The sequence below is a fragment of the Mycteria americana genome, chromosome 3 (genome assembly GCF_035582795.1).
Source record: "Mycteria americana isolate JAX WOST 10 ecotype Jacksonville Zoo and Gardens chromosome 3, USCA_MyAme_1.0, whole genome shotgun sequence".
In the NCBI taxonomy this organism is placed as follows: Eukaryota; Metazoa; Chordata; class Aves; order Ciconiiformes; family Ciconiidae; genus Mycteria; species Mycteria americana.
Genome location: NC_134367.1, coordinates 54,614,911 through 54,635,280, shown reverse-complemented (window position 1 = coordinate 54,635,280; position 20,370 = coordinate 54,614,911).

Below are 20,370 nucleotides of genomic sequence, written 5' to 3'. Positions count from 1 at the left end.
AACCTCATACAATTGGTCCCAGCCCATCGATCCAGCCTGTCCAGGTCCCTCTGCAGAGCCTTCCTCTCCTCAAGCAGATCAACACTCCCGCACAACTTGATGTTGTCTGCAATCTAAGCTTATGAACACCATAGCAGCCTGCACAGTGAAACCAACACTATCACTGTTTCCAGTGAGATGAGAAGAGAGATGAGACCTGACTCTGCAATATTTCATCTCTGAATAGTGAATTACAGGGCTGACATTGTAGGTGTTCACATGGTATGGGGAAACCTAAGTACTCTGATTAGTTTGGTCAATGGTCGAGTGGTAGAACTGCTCTACTAGCCACCCAGCAATCTTCAAACCTGGTAACGCATTATGAAAACAGCATAAGAGTTTGTTTGAGTAACAGTGGTGATCTCATTTCATTTCCTTTACAGCTCTTTATTAGTTACAATTCAGTAGATCTGATGTCCTTTTAACTTGCACAGCTTTTTGTGTAATCAAGCTGAAGATGTAGTAGCACTTTATATTCAATTAATTCCAGCTTTTCTGGTGCAGCTTTTTGGAAGTGCATTCTGAGAATCTAGAAGGACATCATTTTCTCCCACAGAAATATAAGTCAAATCCAAGACAGAAGCAGAGCCCACAGGAATGAAATACCACTGCCTTTAATTTAAGAGACCCTGTCTGCCACACTTATAGTAAAATCAGTGGGAGATAGCTCTGTTAAACCAAACTTTATGATCCTGTAGAGAGAAGAGGGAAGTTTCAGGTGTGAAAAAGAGGGGAGCATCACAGCTACTGGAGCCATTGTTCAAAATAATGTATCCTCAAAGATAGGCCAGGGCTGTGTAGTAAATATGCTTTGTCTATATGGATTTTGGTCCTAGCATATCCAGGCAGTGTATCCCAGCATATTTTCTGCTTGCACCCAGATTAGGAAAACTCTATTGGTGTTACACTGCCATGCCCTGAGTATGGTCAGGTAATCGACAGAAACCTCTCTGGGTGACTGACATAGCACCCCTGGGAGCACATGTGCACCCGTTCTCCTCCTCTGCCTTACCTATCCCATCACCTTCCCACTCTGAGTCCCAAATCATTAGGCTCCCCATAATCTCTACCAAAAGGAAACACAAATCCAGAATAATGACTAATCCAATGTCTCCCATGCGGGTGGTTGTGGATGGTGCTGACTCATACCAAATGGATGAAAGCAGGGAAGCTCCTGAGCCACGTACAGCTCATGAGCGGCCTCAGTGCAGCTCCCAGGGTTGGGCTACGCTTCCCAGCTGGCAGAGAGGCTTGGATTTGCTGCGGAAACCCAAATCTGCAGTGGTGGGAGGGCAGGGGCAAAGCAGGTTTGTTTGCTGTTGCACCCTGGCCCGCCACACAGTAAAGAGGTGTGCTTCCTGGGAGGGCTTCTCTCATCTTCTCCTTAGGGATACAAGGCAAATCTCTCCCTTGCTACATAACCTTTCTGTATACGTACATGCAGAGCAAGCCTTATTCTAAATCCTTCATATACACCTGCTCTTTCCTAGTCTCCAGAGCTCATCTCCATCATATCTGATCTCTTTCCACCTGGGAGACAGACACCTGGCATGGGTCTTCTCTCAGTCTCTCCCTAAGGCCACTTTAAAAATCTCTTCTTTTGGTAAGACTTTGTTTGTTTGTCTGTTTGTTCACATATATTGTTGTGGTTTTGCATTAGGAAAGGGACTCCGTGACTTTTGTGTGTTGGGTTTATGTCCTTTTGTAAAGCGGTAGATATGTAATTGCTCAGACTTCTCACATGAGAGAAATCCTGTCCTTTTGCTGGATTTCTTGCCTGATGACTCACAAAATTTCCAGAGGGGGGCAGAAAGGGCAGCTCCATATGTCAAGCCAAAGGTACTATGAGCATGACTGACAAAGGTTCTTACTCTCTTAATCAAAATATAGGAGAAATTAACCACTTAAAAAGGAGCTAATTCCAGTTGTCAGCTCCATGGTTCAAAGGAAGGGAGATGTCTGCATACATTTTGAGCTACTCTAAAGCAGGCATCGCCAAGCTGTGACTCCTGACCCACATGAATTTTACTCAGGGACAGTTCACACATGTCTTTCAGGCAAGGATTATGTTATTTCTCCAAGACAGGGAATGCTGTTAGGCTGCAGGATGATCTGCAAAAGTTGTGGATGAGAAATTTTATGCACTGAGCTAGCCAACTTGAATTGTCCAAATGAATCATTGCTATAACCCTGCAGCTTGCATCTTGGAAGGATAAACAGCTTCTGTATCTCAGAATAAAAGCCACACAAAAAAACTTGTAGAAAATAAAAGTGATAGACAAAAGGCACCAGTTTCTTTGGAAAGAAAGAATACATAAAAGCAAGCACAGATGTAATTTGACAAGAAATAGGAATAAAAAATCTGTGGCTGTAAGTATGAAAAAAATATACTGAACATAGGAAAAGAGAATAAAACAAATCAGTTGCCATATGCGAGGGCACAATATAAGAGATGGAAATAAGCATAACAATTTTTAATGCCAGTCAAAGTATTTAAGAGGAATCAAAAAGGGGTTTAGAGGTATATTGGAGAAAGGAAATAATAGAGAAAATAAGTTGACAAATAGACCAGAACATGTATTCCTTGATGAATGGAAAAATACCAAAGAAAGATTTGAAAATGAAATTTAACACAAAAAATAAGAACTAAAATAAAGTGAAGACGCATGTTGTAGCTTGCATTTTCTGATAGTTTTTTCTCCAGGTATATACCTTTGCCATGTAAGTCATACACCCCTACATAATCCTGAGTATCTGTGCCACGTTTGTGCTATCTAATGAGACTGGCTGAATTCTGCACCCTTGTGTTTGTGTGAACAAGGGCAGAGGCCCACCAGCACAACTATTCTGCTTTCCCCGTTAAAAACACCAGAGTCTACAAAAGTCTCTCTCCTTCTTGTTGTAAATAACAACCTACCTGATGTGGACATATTCAGTTCAATACCAGATATTTTTTCTGGTTTCCCTCTATAAGCCAGACTTTCAAGGGATCCACTTGCTCAGCTGAGTGCCCCAGTTCCGCTGTGAGAGCCAGGCTTCCTCCCCTGCTCCCAGCAACCTCCCAAGCCTTCCTGCCCTCAGCCCACCTCCAGCAGAGAGACCAAAAAGCATTTTCCACCAGCTGGATACTTAGGCTTGAATTTCCTCAGCTTGTGGAATCTGAAGTCTCAGTCTCCACCTGCAGCTCCCACCATCAGGGTTTCATAGAAAAGGTAAGCGTGTCAGTGCTGAACCCAGGTCTCTTTGGAATAGCACCTGCCTCTTGCTTCTCTGCTCCTAGTGCCTGCCAAACTGGGTTCATAATTGGGTCACTTCAAGCTGTTACAAAGGCAGGTAGTCCTAATTCTGAAGAATTATTCTTATTCTTATTCTTATTCTTATTCTTATTCTTATTTTTATTCTTATTCTTATTCTTATTCTTATTCTAATGATACAATACAAAATTTATACATAATAATAATAACAATAATAATAATAATAATAGTATGAGAGCTGGATTATCCAACAGAACTAGTGGGGAGAGCTCTCAACTCATCACTCAGAAGCAGAGATGTTAGTTTTCTATTCAAAAGCCACAGTTATAACTAAGATGAAAATCCATAAGCAATAGGACAAGCTACAGAGCAAGAGAGCATAACCCACAAACTAAAAACTAAAAACCATTAAGACTTCAAACTATGATCTTATCCTCAAACTCCACTGCAGAAATGCATTGTAATGCTCTAGGCTAGAGAGAAACTTGTTTGACCCATTACCTGCCACAGAGCTTCAGATCATTCCTTGTCACACAAACTTGAATACTTTGAAAGTCAGAATTTCAGCTAGCAACATAAATCCTAATAATAGTAGCTGTGATGGGGTACTGCTGTGTATCTGCTCCAAGCCACCAAATCTACCTAGAGAAAAGGATGGATGTCTCCTTATAAATCTGTCCAAAAAATTATAAGGCAAAGTAGCACTGCAGCTCATGATTTTGTCCAAGGGCATTTCTGCTGGAAAAGCTCATCGAATTGAACATAACTTCAGTGGTGCATCTTTTTAAATGATATTTTATAAATACACTATTATTTAATAATTAATTAAATTTTTAAACACAGAAAGTTCAATGGCTTCATGATATTCAATATTTTACCAACATTGATGAGCATAAAAGTCTTTCCCCAGCCATTTCCAGATATCATAAAAATTGGTGAGAGAATAAATAATCTGGAAGTCAGCTACTGTTACCCAATGATTGTATTTTACTGTCATTTTGACCAAAAATACATCATCGGTTTACTGAACCTGACAAAAAAAGAAGATCAAAATCAGTTTCTATGCAGAATTGCTCCATCAGTGTCAAGACCATTTACATTATGTCTCCTTCAGTATCACCGTCCCTCCTTCCAATTTTGTTATCCGATAGTGCACAAGTCCCTTTTGTGTCATCTGCAGGACGAGTTATCACGATGCAAGGTAGTTTTCATAGCTGTCTGGGGGTTACTATATTTCTGTTCTTTTGCAAATGTCTTCAGCATATGGGATATCTCCGTTGTGCACAGCAGTTATGCTGACAAGGCTAGGATTTCCAAACATCTGGTGGCTCAGCTGGGTAAGGCACAACAGCTCCACTTGACACGCTGGATATCCAGAAACCCCAACCCAATGGGCAGGACCCTTAAATCATGGCTGGGTCAAAATTGCCTGTACTGGGTTGAAATTTCTAGGCAAAAAAAAAGTGCACATTATCTAGGAGAATAGCAAGTTCATCTCTTTCATGAAGAAGCCTCAGAAGCTATTCCACAGAGCTCATGAAAGAGGTTTGTTTGACAGCCCTGTTGATTGAAAGCTTCTGTGAATAGCACCGAATAGCCAAGAGCAGTGTGAATTTCTCTGTAGTTACCAATAATGCAGGACAAAGCAGGACAAGAGGAGAGAGACTGATCTAGTCTCCATGCCCCTTTCAGTCCTTTGCTTTTCAGCTGATTCATGTGACAGGGTCTCCTGTTCATAGAGAGTAAGACTTTAGATTCTCAAACAGTTTATTTCAGTAAAATGAGCCAGGAATAAGGGCATAAGCTGTCATAGCCAAGGTTTCTAGAGGTAATAGTAGTTACTAACTGGTGAAAATTTTAGTGGTAGTTTTTAAAAAAAGATCACTGAATAAAAGTTCAACAGAGACCCCTGAAGACTGAAAATGGACCAGTTTAATGTCATAATTAAGACAAAAATCCTGTGAGTATTCCAGAGATTATAGAACAGTTAGTCTAACTTCTTTTTTAGTAAAGCATTAGGTACCATTTTTTAGAGATCAGATGGGAACACTTCAAAAAAAGGAAGATGTCTTGATTTAAGGGTAGGCAGCCTTCCTGAAAAGCAGCATAATCATGTTTCACTTAGAAAGGTAATAAGAGGCAGTTGACTCCCATTAATCTTGAGTAGATCAAAAGGACACAGATAGCATAATTAAAATTTCAGCGAGTGCATAACAAAGTTTCACAGTGGTTGTGAAGGGCTAAGACTTGTGAGAAAAATGGAAGAAATTTGTCTGGTATTAATGTAGTATAAGCTTTTGGCAACAATGATACTTCTATGAATATCTGTATGGGTTTGCCTATTTAAAGCTAGAAAACAAACTGTTCCACAAGATTAATATTAGTGCCAGTTTCTAAATTGCAAATGAAAATAAGGACTATTTTTACAGGTGGCTTTTCCACTTTCAAGAATATACTTTACAACTTAGAGAAAACATCAACAAAAATCGCAAAAGAAGCAGCAAGTCAGCAGCTGAAGAAGCAGCTGAAAAGCAAGATATTTATGAAAGTGACATAAAGGAAGGCTTATCTTAGTATTAAGGTTCTGCCTGAAAATGCAGGCGCTATGGGTTGAATTTCTAGCTCTGCCTCACTCTCCCTGGATGACCTTTGGCAGGTCACTTGTGTCTCAGTTTCTTCTCAACAAAGTGGGAATCATGTTTCTGTGCTGTGTAGAGGTTATACCAGGTAAATTCATTAACATCTGAGCCTGACAATGCACAGCAATAAGGAGCAAATAAATCAGACATTTATCAGAGAAGTCGGTGGCTACAAAAATCTGTGTTAGTGTGACAGAAAAACAATTTCACAAATGTGTTTTATAATTTTTTTTCCCTTGACATTTAGAGTTGCTGGACTTTTACCAAACTGCAAAACGTCTTCAAGCTTCAGTAGTGTAGCTTCAGCCTGATAAGGTAGCAGATGCCACACGAGAGAAAGCACCTGTTCTGCACCCTTGCAGCATTAGGTAATTATGTGCAAAACAACTTAGATATGCAATCCCTAAAAGTCAAACTATTACCTCTGTCAACATCTCAAGCTACTCACGGAGGCAGTGAGAGTGTGTTGAATGAATTTACAGTGAAGTATACCTCCTCAATGAAATTTGTGTGTGCGTGTCTACAGGTGTGTGTGCATCTGTTTCTGTGTGAATCTACAGATTCATAGATACATCTGGTTTTTCCTCAAGAAACTGGTGGATAAAGCAGTAACAGAAAGCTCATGTTTGTGTAAATGAATTGGAGCCAGATGGTGAAATATTATAAACTGAAAAGTTCATAAGGTCAAACAGACATATGGTTGAAATGCCAAAATGTCACATTAGGTCAGAAAGTGTCACCACAAAAAGAAATACACAGGAGTATTTCTGCTACTTTGCAAAAGGGATAGGAAAGAGATAATAATCCGTCACTGATACCTTCTGCTTTCTGTTCTTACAGGTCCCAAATTACAACTGGCTCTAGTCAATAGCATTGATTTAGCTAGTGGGCGTGACTGACTGGGACAGCTCGTACCTCAGAATGCAGATGATAACACTAACACTTTTATTTTTTTAGCTGAGGATTTACACTCCTGCTAACTTTGTAGTAATCTCAACTTACCTTCTTATCAGCTTGTTTTACCAATGTCAACTTTTCAGTCACTTGTCTACCAAACACATCTGGATTCCCCACGGTAGCATGCCATAAACTACGCAAGTGTCAATGATCCCCTCTGCAGGTGGTTCTACTTCAAGAATTCAGGAACATATACTTGTATTCACAGTCACAGTGGTCAGTGCTTTAGAGGAATCAGATTTGAAGAGTATCAGGGTCAAGAGAAACTCCACTGGTGCTTAAGGGACTCTTTCCCATCAGGCTCCTTTCCCATGTCTAATTGTAAATGCAATAGCGTTTCTTTCTATGGTAACTCTACCACCACATCACTAGTTGGGGACAGGAAAGAATGAGAATAGAAAGTTTCCGTGTTTGCAACTAAGAACTTGAAAATTCTTTGGGATACCAAAGGTTTTTTGGCTCCTCCCAAGTAAAGATGATTTGTTGATTATTGTGCCATTTAAAGCAGATAACTTGAACCAAAGCAATGATCAAGGTGATATATAAAATAAAAAACCATGAATGAAGGGAAATTTGGAGAACAAAATACAATTATTAGCAAAAGAACATGCAGAATGCTAAGTGTTGCTCTGATACAGCAATAACATTTTAGCAGTTGCAGTTGTGGGACCTATCCTTGCTTTTTCTTTCTTAGTGAAAGGAATGAAGGAAAATGTCAGGAAAACATTCTGTGGACCAAACTGTGGGAAATATAAGAGTAAAGGTACTAATGTCTGGATAAAACGATACCAAAGTCAAATGTCGACAAAAATCAACAGTAGAACTGGTCAAAATGTTTTATTCTACAAAAAAAGGTTTTGTCACAAACAGATTTGCATTAAACCCCCCCCCACAATAACAAAAAATCCAAACCAGAAGTGTTCTAGCTTGAACTATAACATAAGTAATCTCTGCAAAGAGGGTCTGGGAAGAAATAACTAACATACACTATCAAGGAAATTACACATATATTCTGAAAAATAAGTGATTTTTTATTGAATGAATCCGATCCGAATATACGGGCATCACCTACCTGAACCACAACAACACATCCAGAAGTATCAGGAAAACCAAGCTAAATGTTTCCACTGTATTCTATGTACCATTATGTAACCAGCTCTTTCTGCTCATCTTTGAACAGCATGCTAATAGCCAAATCTGAAGATTGGCAGCAGTCATAGCACATGGAAAAACAGCTCAAATATTTTTTAGAAGTATTTTGCGATGTGACCAGTGCATATTTTTATCAGGAAAGTACTAATCCACAGAAAGAATATACATTTATACTGAAAGTAAAAGCAAAGAAATATTTACATTTTTCACATTTGCACATTTAAGTCTAATTTGTACAGTATACCTAATGAACCATACATCTGCAGAGAAAAGGAACAATTCAGCTCTCTCTGCTGCCTTTTGTTTCCATTTGATTTATATTTGTTTGTAAGTGATGCTAGATTCCCAATTGCTAGGTTTATTTTTTATTGATTTTTACTATTATTGGGCTCTACATACATACAGGTATTCATGGTTCGGAGATTTTTACTAACTGTGCAGTGAGAACTGTACACAGAGACCTTTTTCATCAAAGTCAGTGAAATACCAAGGAGTTAGGGCCAGATCCTAGCTACACCCAGCACTCTGGGAGTGAAGTTGCTCAAAGGTCTCACAGGTGGGGTTATCAAGATGTAATTATCCAGAACCATGGAAATGAAGCTGAAATCTTGTCCATGCTGCATATGTACCATAGGACAAAAGCTCACAGATTTCTGAATGCTGTAGCCAGCCCTACTAGTGTGAGCACTTAGCATTAACACGCTATTTTATCTTCCAGCCTTCACCGCAGACAGCCAGGACCAGACTAGGTCTGGCTTTGTGTTGCAAGAACTGTAATGCTGTCATCACAGAATCATTTCATGTTTTTACTTATAGAGAATTGTCAGGAAACTTTGCCATTCTGTTATAGTTGTGGAAAGAAATGTCCTAGGCCTGTAAAAAGTATCCCCAGTATAACTGCTCTCAAGAGCATGGTTGTCAAGATCTTTCATTAAAACTTGATATTTTCAGTGGAACTCATGTTACTTTTTCAATAACCTGCACAAAAGACATTCAGGATTTTGAGGTTGGGAAAGACTAACTTGCCATTTTTTACATCTTAGTAGTCAAATGAAAAGTCTCAGAGAGGTTTATGGGTGAGGAACACAAAAAGGTTTAAGTTACTGATAATAAAGTCTTCAAGAGTTGGATCACGCACCTACTTAAGATCATAGTTATAGAGCAAGGTAGACAAGCAATTTATCATTTCTGAGTTGTTTGTCAAGGAAATAACTGATGCCAGGAAATACTGACATATGTGGAAGAGCACCAGATTCAGCAAGATATATCCTTTATAGGCAACATCCTATCCTTGTGTGACATAAAGGACAGAAATCAGAAAAAGTCATATAGGAAAAGGTGAAAACCAACTAACACAGACTTAAATACAGTTTAAGGAAATAATAAACCATTATACTTTTATATTTAATTTTATTTAGATTCTTTAAGTCTAAAGAATAAGACTGGGGAAGTAGAAGGCCTCATTTAAACAAGGGTATTGATACAATAATAGGTGTATCAAGAATTTGTTTGAAGGAAAACAACCTGTTGAGCACTATGGCTACATCTCTATCATTAATCTAATCAGGGTCAGGTCTTAGTCTAGAGCACTGCCTCACCATGGTCCATATTGCTAGCACTCCTCATGGCAAGGCAGTGATTTGTGGCAACAAGCACTCTCCAGACTTCTTATTTATTAGTATATATGTAGCCTATAATACCAGGGTATGAAGCATACAGAAAAGCTAGAACGTGCTTGAGTTAAGATGTATGTCACATATACAACTAAGGACACTCTCAGCCTTTTTTCTCAGGTCTAAGCCAAATGGATTCTCCCTTCGCTTTTGCTAACTGTAACTTTGCCACTTTACATTCCCAAACAGATAAAGTAGAGAGGTCTCAGCCTTCTCCCACACTCCAGACACGAGAGTCTGTTGGCCATGCCCAAAGGCAACACCAGAAGCATCTTTATAATTAAGAGTAGTTCAGCACAAAACAGATGGCAGAGCTAATGGAAGGAGCTGCTTTGGAGGTAGAAAGACAAGAATCCCTTGGTGGAGACGTCCTGTGCTGAAAAAATGGGATAAGCAGCAATAAAGCCACCTTCATTCAATACCAGGCATATTCACAGACCTGTGTGAGCCACTTTGTCCCAGCTCATGAGTCTCAGCACTTTACTGAGACACAAATAAAGCCTAGAAACATGCTGCTATTTATTACTCAATGCAAAACATCAAGCCCAGGCAGCTACAGATCAGTCTAGGACTATAAAGTCTATACAAAGCTGTCTTCAAGGTTTTCATTTCAATTAACACTGTGCTGTCCCTCTTCTTGTCAACACTGGCAATATCCATCACTCTTGGAGCATACGCTGTCCCTTCACGGCGTGGGTACAACTGACAGCATTGACCGTCGCCAGGACTCATTTTCCGAAAGGAAACCGCTACATTCAAAGCACTTGCAGGACCTTGGCAGCGACCATTGCTACCACTGCAGCAAGCAGCTGATGATGAGCTGTTCTCCTTCAGACAGTAGCTTCTGCTCCCATTGAGCTTTGGTTGGCAGGAGGAATGGAGCTGCAGCATTGCCCAGGGGGGAAATTCTTGCTGTAGTAGGGGGCAGCTTGGTCCATGATGAACTTCACGAATCCCGTAGGAGCTGGAAACTGCCGCCCCAGCAGTTTCATGGTGCCTGTGAAAGACTGCCATTCACAACATGGTGCCTGTGAAAGACTGCCATTGAGCAGGTGGGTAGCTTTTGATTTGTGCATAGGCAAATGAGCATTTTGCTTTTCTTTTGCTCCTTGTCTTGAGAACACTTGCCTGAGAGGCAAGATTCATGATAGTAGGTAGTCCTGTAAGTCTGGCCTGTTTCAGCCCAGGAACCTCCCTCTGCCCTTTGTGATAAAGCCTTCCTCATCACGGTGAACAATGCTGTGTTTGACTATACGCTCCACAATGGAAGAATGGTGGTAAAGCGCATCTTTAGACTAATGACTGCCTTATCACTGCACAACTCCCTTACGTTTGTATATGGAAAGCAGGTGAAAATGGATAAAAGAGTAATACAGCATATTCAGGTTGTCATAAGGTAAATTAATCTTGTTGCTTTTATTCACATAGGAATAGGTATATCTTATAGAAATAAAGATTCCTTTCTTTCCAGCTTTACTGAAGCTCGTTGATGCCTAAAGCCTGTCCAAAACAGTATTACAGGAACCATCTGCCTAACAAAGGCTGTAAAATTATTTAAATACTTGCTGTTTCTGTTGTATTGCAGAAAATGTAGAGCCAAGTCAATGGTATGATGGTTCATGGCTTTTTTATCCAAATACTAGGATTTTTTGTTATTTTGAAATACAGGATAACAAGGATGGGAACCCTTGAGGTCTCAATTTTTAGCAAATTAGCCTGTTCCTAGGCATAAAAGGCAAAACTGATGCCCAGGCACACCTGTGAGGGTAATCTATTTCCATTTCAAAGGCAGTAAGTTTTTTTTTAATAATCTTGGATGTCAATAATTTTGTAGCATTTAACTCTTAGAGTGCAATTATAATTCCATATTAAAATGAACCTTAAAGTAGCAAAACAAAAAAAAAAAGGGGGGGGGGGGGGAATCTCTCTCAGTAAAAGAGAAAGATGTTCCAGGAAGAAGAATTACAGCTGGAAGATTCTACCTATCAGAACTTCTGAACCTGCAGCTTAAAATGCAGTACTACATTAAAAAAGACTGGGGTTGGTACTCCACACAGAATTTGTAGCACTTTTGTACCTTTTTCTCAAAGGCTGAGACAAATAAAATTCCTTAAAATATAAAAGATTTAACTGATTTCTCTTTGTGTGTCATAAAATAATATTTTTTTTTTAAATTAAACTTAATGGAAACTTTTATTCCCTGGAGAGTAGCTGGGAACCCACTGAAAAGTAATATACTTACTCTGGGCTGGGAGAGGATGAGAAGTTCTGTGCACACAAGGAGCATGAGCTGAGAGCACAGGAGATGGCTGGACCACTGTGCTCCCCTGAAGGTGACACAGAAATCCTGGTTACAAACCTTTACTGTGTACTAATTGAAGGGGGACAGCTGGAAAAGCAGTGTATCAGCTAGAAAATTAAGCTTGTTACGTACGAGTGAGAGATTCGTTCCATCAATTGGCTTATTAGCATCTCTAGAAAATATTCCCTTACTTTGTAGGTTTTTTCTTCAGCAGATTTCACCCTGAGTCGTTTTCATTAACTGGAGCTCCCCCTCAAGGAATACAACGGGAAACTAGTTTTGCAATACAAGAGACTCATTTTGACTAAAACAATCCTGATATCCTAACCTACAAAATCTTACAGATTTTCTTCAGCATATTCCCTCGCTCACAGCTGATATATAGTTTGCTAAGCAATTTCATGTAGAAGTAAGGCTGTGCTTAAAGAAACCTAGGCCAGAAAAGATTAGAACATTCATCTGAGTGACTTTAGGGACTTAAGTATGATTTTACTCAACAACAATTCTTGTACCATAAAATGGCTGATACCCACACTCTGCTGTAGTACAAAAAGCCTATGTTTTGGCTCAGCCCTATCCCTCACACTTCAGCAAAACTTAAATGAGACCTGCTAGATGGGTCACTGGATGGAGCTCTTAGCAGAGCACCTCTCCAACAGCCCCACTGCCCACTGGCTGCAGAAGAGATGATGGGCCAGAAAATATCCAGTGGCAAAAAAGGAGGACACAGGAGGGCAAGTCGCCCGTACTCTGTCAGGGAGGTCTAGGCCATGGTGTCCAGAAATATTCTCTAGGTTTGGTCAAAACTGTGGAAGGAATTCTTCCCGAGACATGAAGACCCTTATAAATCTTACAGCTTTAAGTTTTGCATTTCTTCAGCCTTGACTTCTCTGATATAGACATTTTGCAGTGTAGATAAAGAAACCCAAATCCTATCAATACAACAGTATATATCAGACAAAACATAGCACATAATTATTTTGGGGTAGAGGAGAGGAATGAGTCATATATGACAAATGTTAATCACCTGGCTGAATTCATTACTGCAACATCATTATATAGTGTGATGATACCGAAACAGGGAGGGCTGAGGGAGAGAAGAATGAATACCCAGCACCAAATAGCTACTAATGTCTTTACTGCTAAACAGGTGAGCATGAGTGAGAAGATTGTCAGCATCATCAGGAATAGGTCTTTACCTTGTTCCCTTCTCAGTGCCTCTGTATCCCCAGTGTCCCTTCACCTTGACTCGTCATAGGACCTGTTACACACCTATAAAACTATCTTAGATGGGAAAAGATGTCCATGACTCTTGGGATTTGACCAAGATACCCTCTGCAATAGAATCATAGAATCCTTTAGGTTGGAAAAGACCTTTAAGATCATCGAGTCCAACCGTAAACCTAACACTACCAAGACCACCACTATACCATGTCCCTAAGCACCACATCTACATGTCTTTTAAATACCTCCAGGGATGGTGACTCAACCACTTCCCTGGGCAGCCTGTTCCAATGCTTGACAAGCCTTTTGGTGAAGAAATTTTTCCTAATATCCAATCTAAACCTCCCCTGGTGCAACTTGAGGCCATTTCCTCTTGTCCTATGGCTTGTTACTTGGGAGAAGAGACCGACCCCCACCTCGCTACAACCTCCTTTCAGGTAGCTGTAGAGAGCGATAAGGTCTCCCCTCAGCCTCCTTTTCTCCAGGCTAAACAACCCCAGTTCCCTCAGCCGCTCCTCAGAAGACTTGTGCTCTAGATGCTTCACTAGATTTGACACACTCCAGCACCTCAATGTCTTTCTTCTAGTGAGGGGCCCAAAACTGAACACAGTATTCGAGGTGCGGCCTCACCAGTGCCGAGTACAGGGGGACAATCACTTCCCTAGTCCTGCTGGCCACACTATTTCTGATACAAGCCAGGATGCTGTTTGCCTTCTTGGCCACCTGGGCACACTGCTGGCTCATATTCAGCCGTCTGTCAACCAACACCCCCAGGTCCTTTTCTGCCTGGCAGCTTTCCAGCCACTCTGCCCCAGGCCTGTAGCGTTGCATGGGGTTGCTGTGACCCAAGTGCAGGACCTTGCACTTGGCCTTGTTGAACCTCATACAATTGACCTCGGCACATTAGAGCTCTCTCTGCCTGTCCACATTCAGTCACACTGTAGTGGTAAAATTATTAATATTTAAGATTTTGGGAGGTCTGGCTAAGAACTTTATCCTAACTAAAAGAACATTCCTGTCAACTAAAAGCTAACAGTCTGTGACTGTTTCCACCTCCCCACTCTGAGCTAAGATAATACTGGGTGTGCCACTCCTATAGGCTCCACAGCTGTCTCTCCATATTGTCCCATTATTTACTGTTTGATTTCTTCTTCAAATTGTGACAGTTAGCAAGATACTTAAGGAGTCCATCCCTCCCAGGGATGGATACTTGGCTTTGTTAACATTAAAATGATTGTTTTTCCTCACATCTTTCTTTTTTTTCTGAACCAGCATACAGGCTGGGTCTCTGCAATCACTTGGCAGAGAACAAGGGAGCAGAGGGGGAGATGCTGGCCGAATGTTCGCTCAGTATGATCATAGTTAATAAAGCTCATGTCTGACCTGTGCACTATTATGCACTTGGAGTCCCCAGATCTACGACAACACCTTAGGAAACAGCATTTTTCAGGTTCTCCAGGGACCTGGCCCCATTCTTAGCACTCCCTGGTACAGCTCAGCATGGCATGAGTAGCTGCTCCAGAATCTGGTTTTAATTTCACTTCTTCCAGAAAGTGGATGAAGTCACAAAGCTTAACCTGACACAGTATCTATCACTTGGTTTTCTTTTTAATGTTGTACAGTAGAGAGCAAAACGCCACACACTATTGGCCCCAGCAATGTCACTCTGCCATTTATCCAGCAAACCCCTTAAAAGCAACAGTTCCATGTTATTTTTCTTGCACTATAATTAGATTTTGTATTTTGCAGACCCTCACAGTTTTGCTGCAGCCTACAGCAGGTGCTGCACGTACAGCCATGCTGCGAGAAAGGTAACCATCTACCCCTGCCCTGGCTGCTCAACACTGATCCTTTGCTGTAGGGTATTGCCCCTTATTCCTCCTCAGCAGCCAGAGTGAATGTTCAGTCATTCAGGAGCCAGGCTGCCAGAGATCTAGCAGTTAATCTTTGTAAATTATGCTTATTTATTCAACTGAAACTGCAGGGAGGACACAGCCAGTGTAACCGGAGGGTTTCCTGGGACCTGCTGTACCTACGTACCTGTAAGTATGATACAGCTGTAGAATCTGCTGAGACAGAAAATTTGCTTTTACTCAGTTTAAAAAAACATGAGTAGCAACTGTTTGAAAGTGAAATAAGCTGCAGTTAAATGGACAGAAGGGATTTAATTTACTTAATTTTGTCAAATTTAGTTAATTTTTGTTCAGCTGGTGCAAACAAAGCTACTGTTCTATCCTACTACAACAAACTCTGTAGAACTTAAATACTTACATTTCCTGACTCTCCCAAGAATTACCTTAATGCTTAATATGACTCTCCATCAAAGTCAAAGCCTCAGTCTACTTTCCAGCTGTAATGTTACCCCTTTTCTATAATCACCCAGCACAAATACCTCTTCCGCAGTTCTTCAGCAGCTCTTTTTCCTTGTGGCAGTATGGACCCCCAGGCTCTTGGCTAAATTTCAAGTGGCAAATATACCACTTCGAGGGGACAGCAGAAGCTGTGCCTCTCCAGAGCTGATAGTCCTTTCCTGCCCACCCACACTTTTCTGAGAAAAAATCAGTGTTGCCCATCTTTTCTCAATGCTATGGCCTCTGGGATATGACCTGAAAAGTCCAAATGCTTCAGCCTATGCAAGGAGAGCTGGAGGGAACACTCAGCAGCCAGGCATGTCTCTACTCATAGCCACATGAAGCCATACTTCATACTTTAAAAGCAGTGCAATTGCAGTAGGATTTTTTTAAAAATGTAAATCAATTCCCTCAAGTAAAGGGATCCATGTCTGGCCTTAAAACAGTAGAAATAGCCTATACACAGCAACACTATATAGATATATGTATTTTCTAGAGAATGTTTGCTCTGATTCTTCTTACTGTCTTCCTGTTAGCTAACTAAAACCTTTCCTTCCTCACCTACAGCTTTATTCCCATGGATATGCAACACATAGACTTTGCAAACAGTTCAGTTACGCTATCATTATATTTATATCCCATCTCCTCATTACTGCTAGCCTCTGATTTGTCGCAAACAATGTGCGACTAAGCAAATGCAAGCTTGTAACATCCAAGCTGCATCACAAATTTCTATTCATGCAAGAAGGAATAATTCTGTGCCCTGTGTCAGCTGGCTTTGTGGTTTGCAAAGGCTATAGTATCATGGGCTGATTAGAGAAGAAAGGAAAAAAGTAGAAAATGTGGTTGGTTTTGCTACTGCTACCCCCACCAAAGCAAGCACTTTTCATTTGTCTCTGTAATGAGAGGGAGCCTTCCTGAGCCCCAGGTACATTAAGAAAGAATGTGTGCATGGGGGGTCCCTACTGTGCGGTTACCCTAATGTCTTCAGGCCTCTTCAGATGGCTCCCGCTGAATCAGATGCATAAAGGAAGAACTAATCCTGCTGAATCAGGAAATGAGACAATGGGGATATTCCATATGATTCCCATTACCTTTATATTATAGTCTGCAAAGACTACAGCTTTGAATGTATGTTACTTGTCTAATTCCCACTGAATTCAATGGGAGTTTGGGGTACAAGTTCAAACAAACTGCACAGGGAACATGGAGGACCCTGGTGACTAGAAAAGTAACATTTTCTGTATTATTCAAGTATCTAGAGTCTGTATCTCAGTGCTTTGAGCCTTGTCTATAAAATGGGATTATCTAGGCTTCAGAATAAAAGTAAGAAACAATTTACAACCTTGTTCTCTAATATGCCTTAAGCTTCTGGTGGTGTACCATTAAAATTAAGAAACACAAGGAAAAAGTTCCATTATAGAGCAACAAAGTTCATTTTAACTGCAGACCATATGCTCCAATATCACTTATCTTTCCATATTGTTAACTAAACTACTGGCATCAGCTTGATTTGTTGAATAAATAGATTAATTAATCTAAGAGAGACATGGTACGCATTCCCATTATCTTCCATTCTGTGCACAAAAAAGAGCAATCGTGATGTGCACTTATATTAGATTTTGTCAGTAAAATATGCTTGCTTGATATTGTAAGCATTTGCATTTTATATACTTCAGTTACCATCTGCTAATGGTAATTTAATCATTCAATAAATAACACTAAAGAGAGCAACATTAATGAAGATTGGAGAATTTTTTAATATAATGTATAATTTTTGGTTTATTTCTGAGAACTGCAACTGCAGCCAGCAATAAAAAGGATACTCCATTAAAACTAGAGCACAATAATGAAAGCTGTTGTTATGGTTCTGGCATAGTGGATGACCAAAGGGGATTGTAAATTCCCAGAGCGATGACTTTCCCTACCCTTTACTAAGGAATAATGTGTGAATCATTATGCTATAGACAGATGGGACTACTCCAGAGAGGCTGTGATTGCATGCTAGCCTAGCAGAAGTTCCAAGAGGCATTCGTAGCTTGGATAACAGCAATGTCTCCAGCAGGGCAGGAGGAACCTGGGTATGACCAAACTCTTTTAAAGAATGCAGGCTTTAGATCCTAACTCAAGAAAGAATGCCTCTTAGGGAGGGCACTTCAGGCCTGCTGAATAGTTAAGTCAGCTTGACTACCACACAAGTTTAAGCATTTGCTTACAGGCTTTTCTTAATAAATGTATGCTGAAATATGCTTATAGGTATTTCTTTGCTCCCTAAGATTTTCATTCAATTTTTAGCTCAACCCATCAAAGCATGAAAAATCTTCTGCAGTTTTAAATGTACATTTAATTTGATCCTGTTTTCTGAGGTAGAGCCCAGATTTCTTCTTAACTGAGACTGCGAACTATTCTCTTAGAAAGAAGGAAACAGGCATAATCCCAAAATACAGAGCTCCGATGTTCCCCAGTAAATTCCAGTCCTCCAGAGCCTGTATCTCCATGCTCACATCTTCTGCATTGAGCATCATTTGTAATTCTATATGTGATGAGCTCATATTGTAGCTCTTTATTGCATAGGGCCCCCTCCATTTCTGCATTCAAACAGCATATACGTAGCTCTCTGGCAGCTCCATACCTGCGTACGCTGATAACCAGCAGAGGCCCATAGTGAAGGACCTTGGACACTTTGGTGTGATGTCAGATGAGCCTGTGATTCAAAATCATCCTCAGAGTCACAACCAATACTATTTCCAAGGCGCTAGCAGAGGGCAGTAAGTGATAGTTATTCAATGCAAGGAGAAGCTGGTTAAAAAAAAAAAAAAGGCAGCTCAGTTATCATGAGACCAAAGACAGCACAGGTGAATCCATCAGCTCTCCTTTTTCTGTGACAAATTTCATTGAGTACTCAATACAGTCAGACTTGACAGGCTTTTTAAGACACTTGGGTCTAGTTTTCATTAGAGGTTTTTGGGAAAACCAGAAAAGACTTAGGAAACAGTGGAATCAAAGGACTTGAGACAGGTCATATTGTTGTCTCACAAACGGAGTTGGTCACCCGGTGTGCAACACCCAATACGCACACAGAGCCGAGATATCAGTTTATTTCAAGTTTTGCGCAAGACCAGGTGCTAGGTGGTAATTCCACAAAGCTAGCACACCGCTCGCTCATGCAGGTACGATATTTATACAGTCTAGTTATACATGTGCATAAGTAATTACGCAAAGTGGTTTTCTATTGGTCTACGTTTCTCTTATTTCAACTTAAAGCTACAGTGCTACTTTAATATTCTGCGCACGCTCAAAGGTGAGGGGTCTCTGCTTGGACCAGGGTCTCCGGCTCAAGGGGTGTGATTTTTACTATTATAATGAGGATAGTTCACGTAAGGGTGCTCCTTATCACACTTCTGCTAGCAGTTTCAGATTGTCCAAAACCATCTTAATTAGCTTACGTATTTCTCCAGGATGTGCTTTACTCCCAAGGACAGTAATTCTTGAGTAGACATTCCACGTTCCAGTATGAATCCCCCTTATCATCTTTATGTATGTCTCGGCCTTCCATTATCTTTAGAGCACTCATCATAGCTAAGTGCTTAGGTCAGACCAATCTTCTATACGTACTTGTATAACACTGAATCTGATTGACTACAATATGAGTCGAAAGACTACAGTGTAGGATCCAGGAAATGTATCAAAGACTCAGCAGCAGTAGTGCTGCAGCCAAGAAATAAGTTAAATAAGAAGAATTAATGACAAAAAGATACGTTCTGTGGATCAGACCAACTGTTCATCTGCCAAGTATTTTCCCCTTGGCTATGTCAGTAGGAGGTGCTACTTAGGGAGACATCATGAGTGTAGTGTTATCCACTACTCCCTTTGTCCACCCCCAGCATCCATAATCACTAGGGATGTTAGAGGACACATCCCTGCCTGTTTCCTTACTATCTGTTTATGGACATGTTGTCAATGGATTTGTCTAATCCCCTTTTGAATTTGCTGATATGGTCTGCATCCCTCAACCTCCTTCAGCAACAAATTCCAGAAGTATGCAGAATCATAGATTATTGCAGGTTGGTCAGGCTCTCTGGAAGTCACCTAGTGCAACATCCTGCTTGTTGTAGGGTTAACTTCAACGTTAGATCAGGTTACTCAGGCCCTTGTCCACCTGAGCTTTGGAAATCTCCCCAAGGATGGAGATTCTGCAGCCTCTCTGAGCAACATGTTCCTGGATTTAGCCACGCTCATTGTGAAAAACATTTTCCTAATTGAAATTTCTCTTGTTTCCCTTTCCTCACTCCAGTTTGTCAACCTTCCTCTTATATTTTTTCTATCCACTGCGTAAAAACGACTTCTTTTATTTGTTTTAAAACGATCTCTTCCTAATTTCAGACACTGCCCCCTAGTTATAATATTGTCATGTGGTGAGAGCTGCCATTAGTCTTTTTTTACATTATGAGTGAAATTTCCACAAAAGTGAGAGGATTTTGCTCCCTTATGAATATTAAATACAGTGACGTGGTCTTTGCTTCCGTTGAGGTGGAAATGTGACTGTATCTCAGCCTTCGGATTATCTATAATCCAAGATGAACTATGACAGTAAAATTAAATATGTAACCACTGATTTATTCTTGATTGAATATGACTGATTACTGCTAAATAATTTATTCCAAATCAAGTTTGCAGACTGATCAATGTCTGCAGGTACAGGAATATGTAACATTAGCAAACACTTTGTATGAATGTCCTTCTTTTGTACAATTCCTGAACAACCTGTGGTTGTAGCAA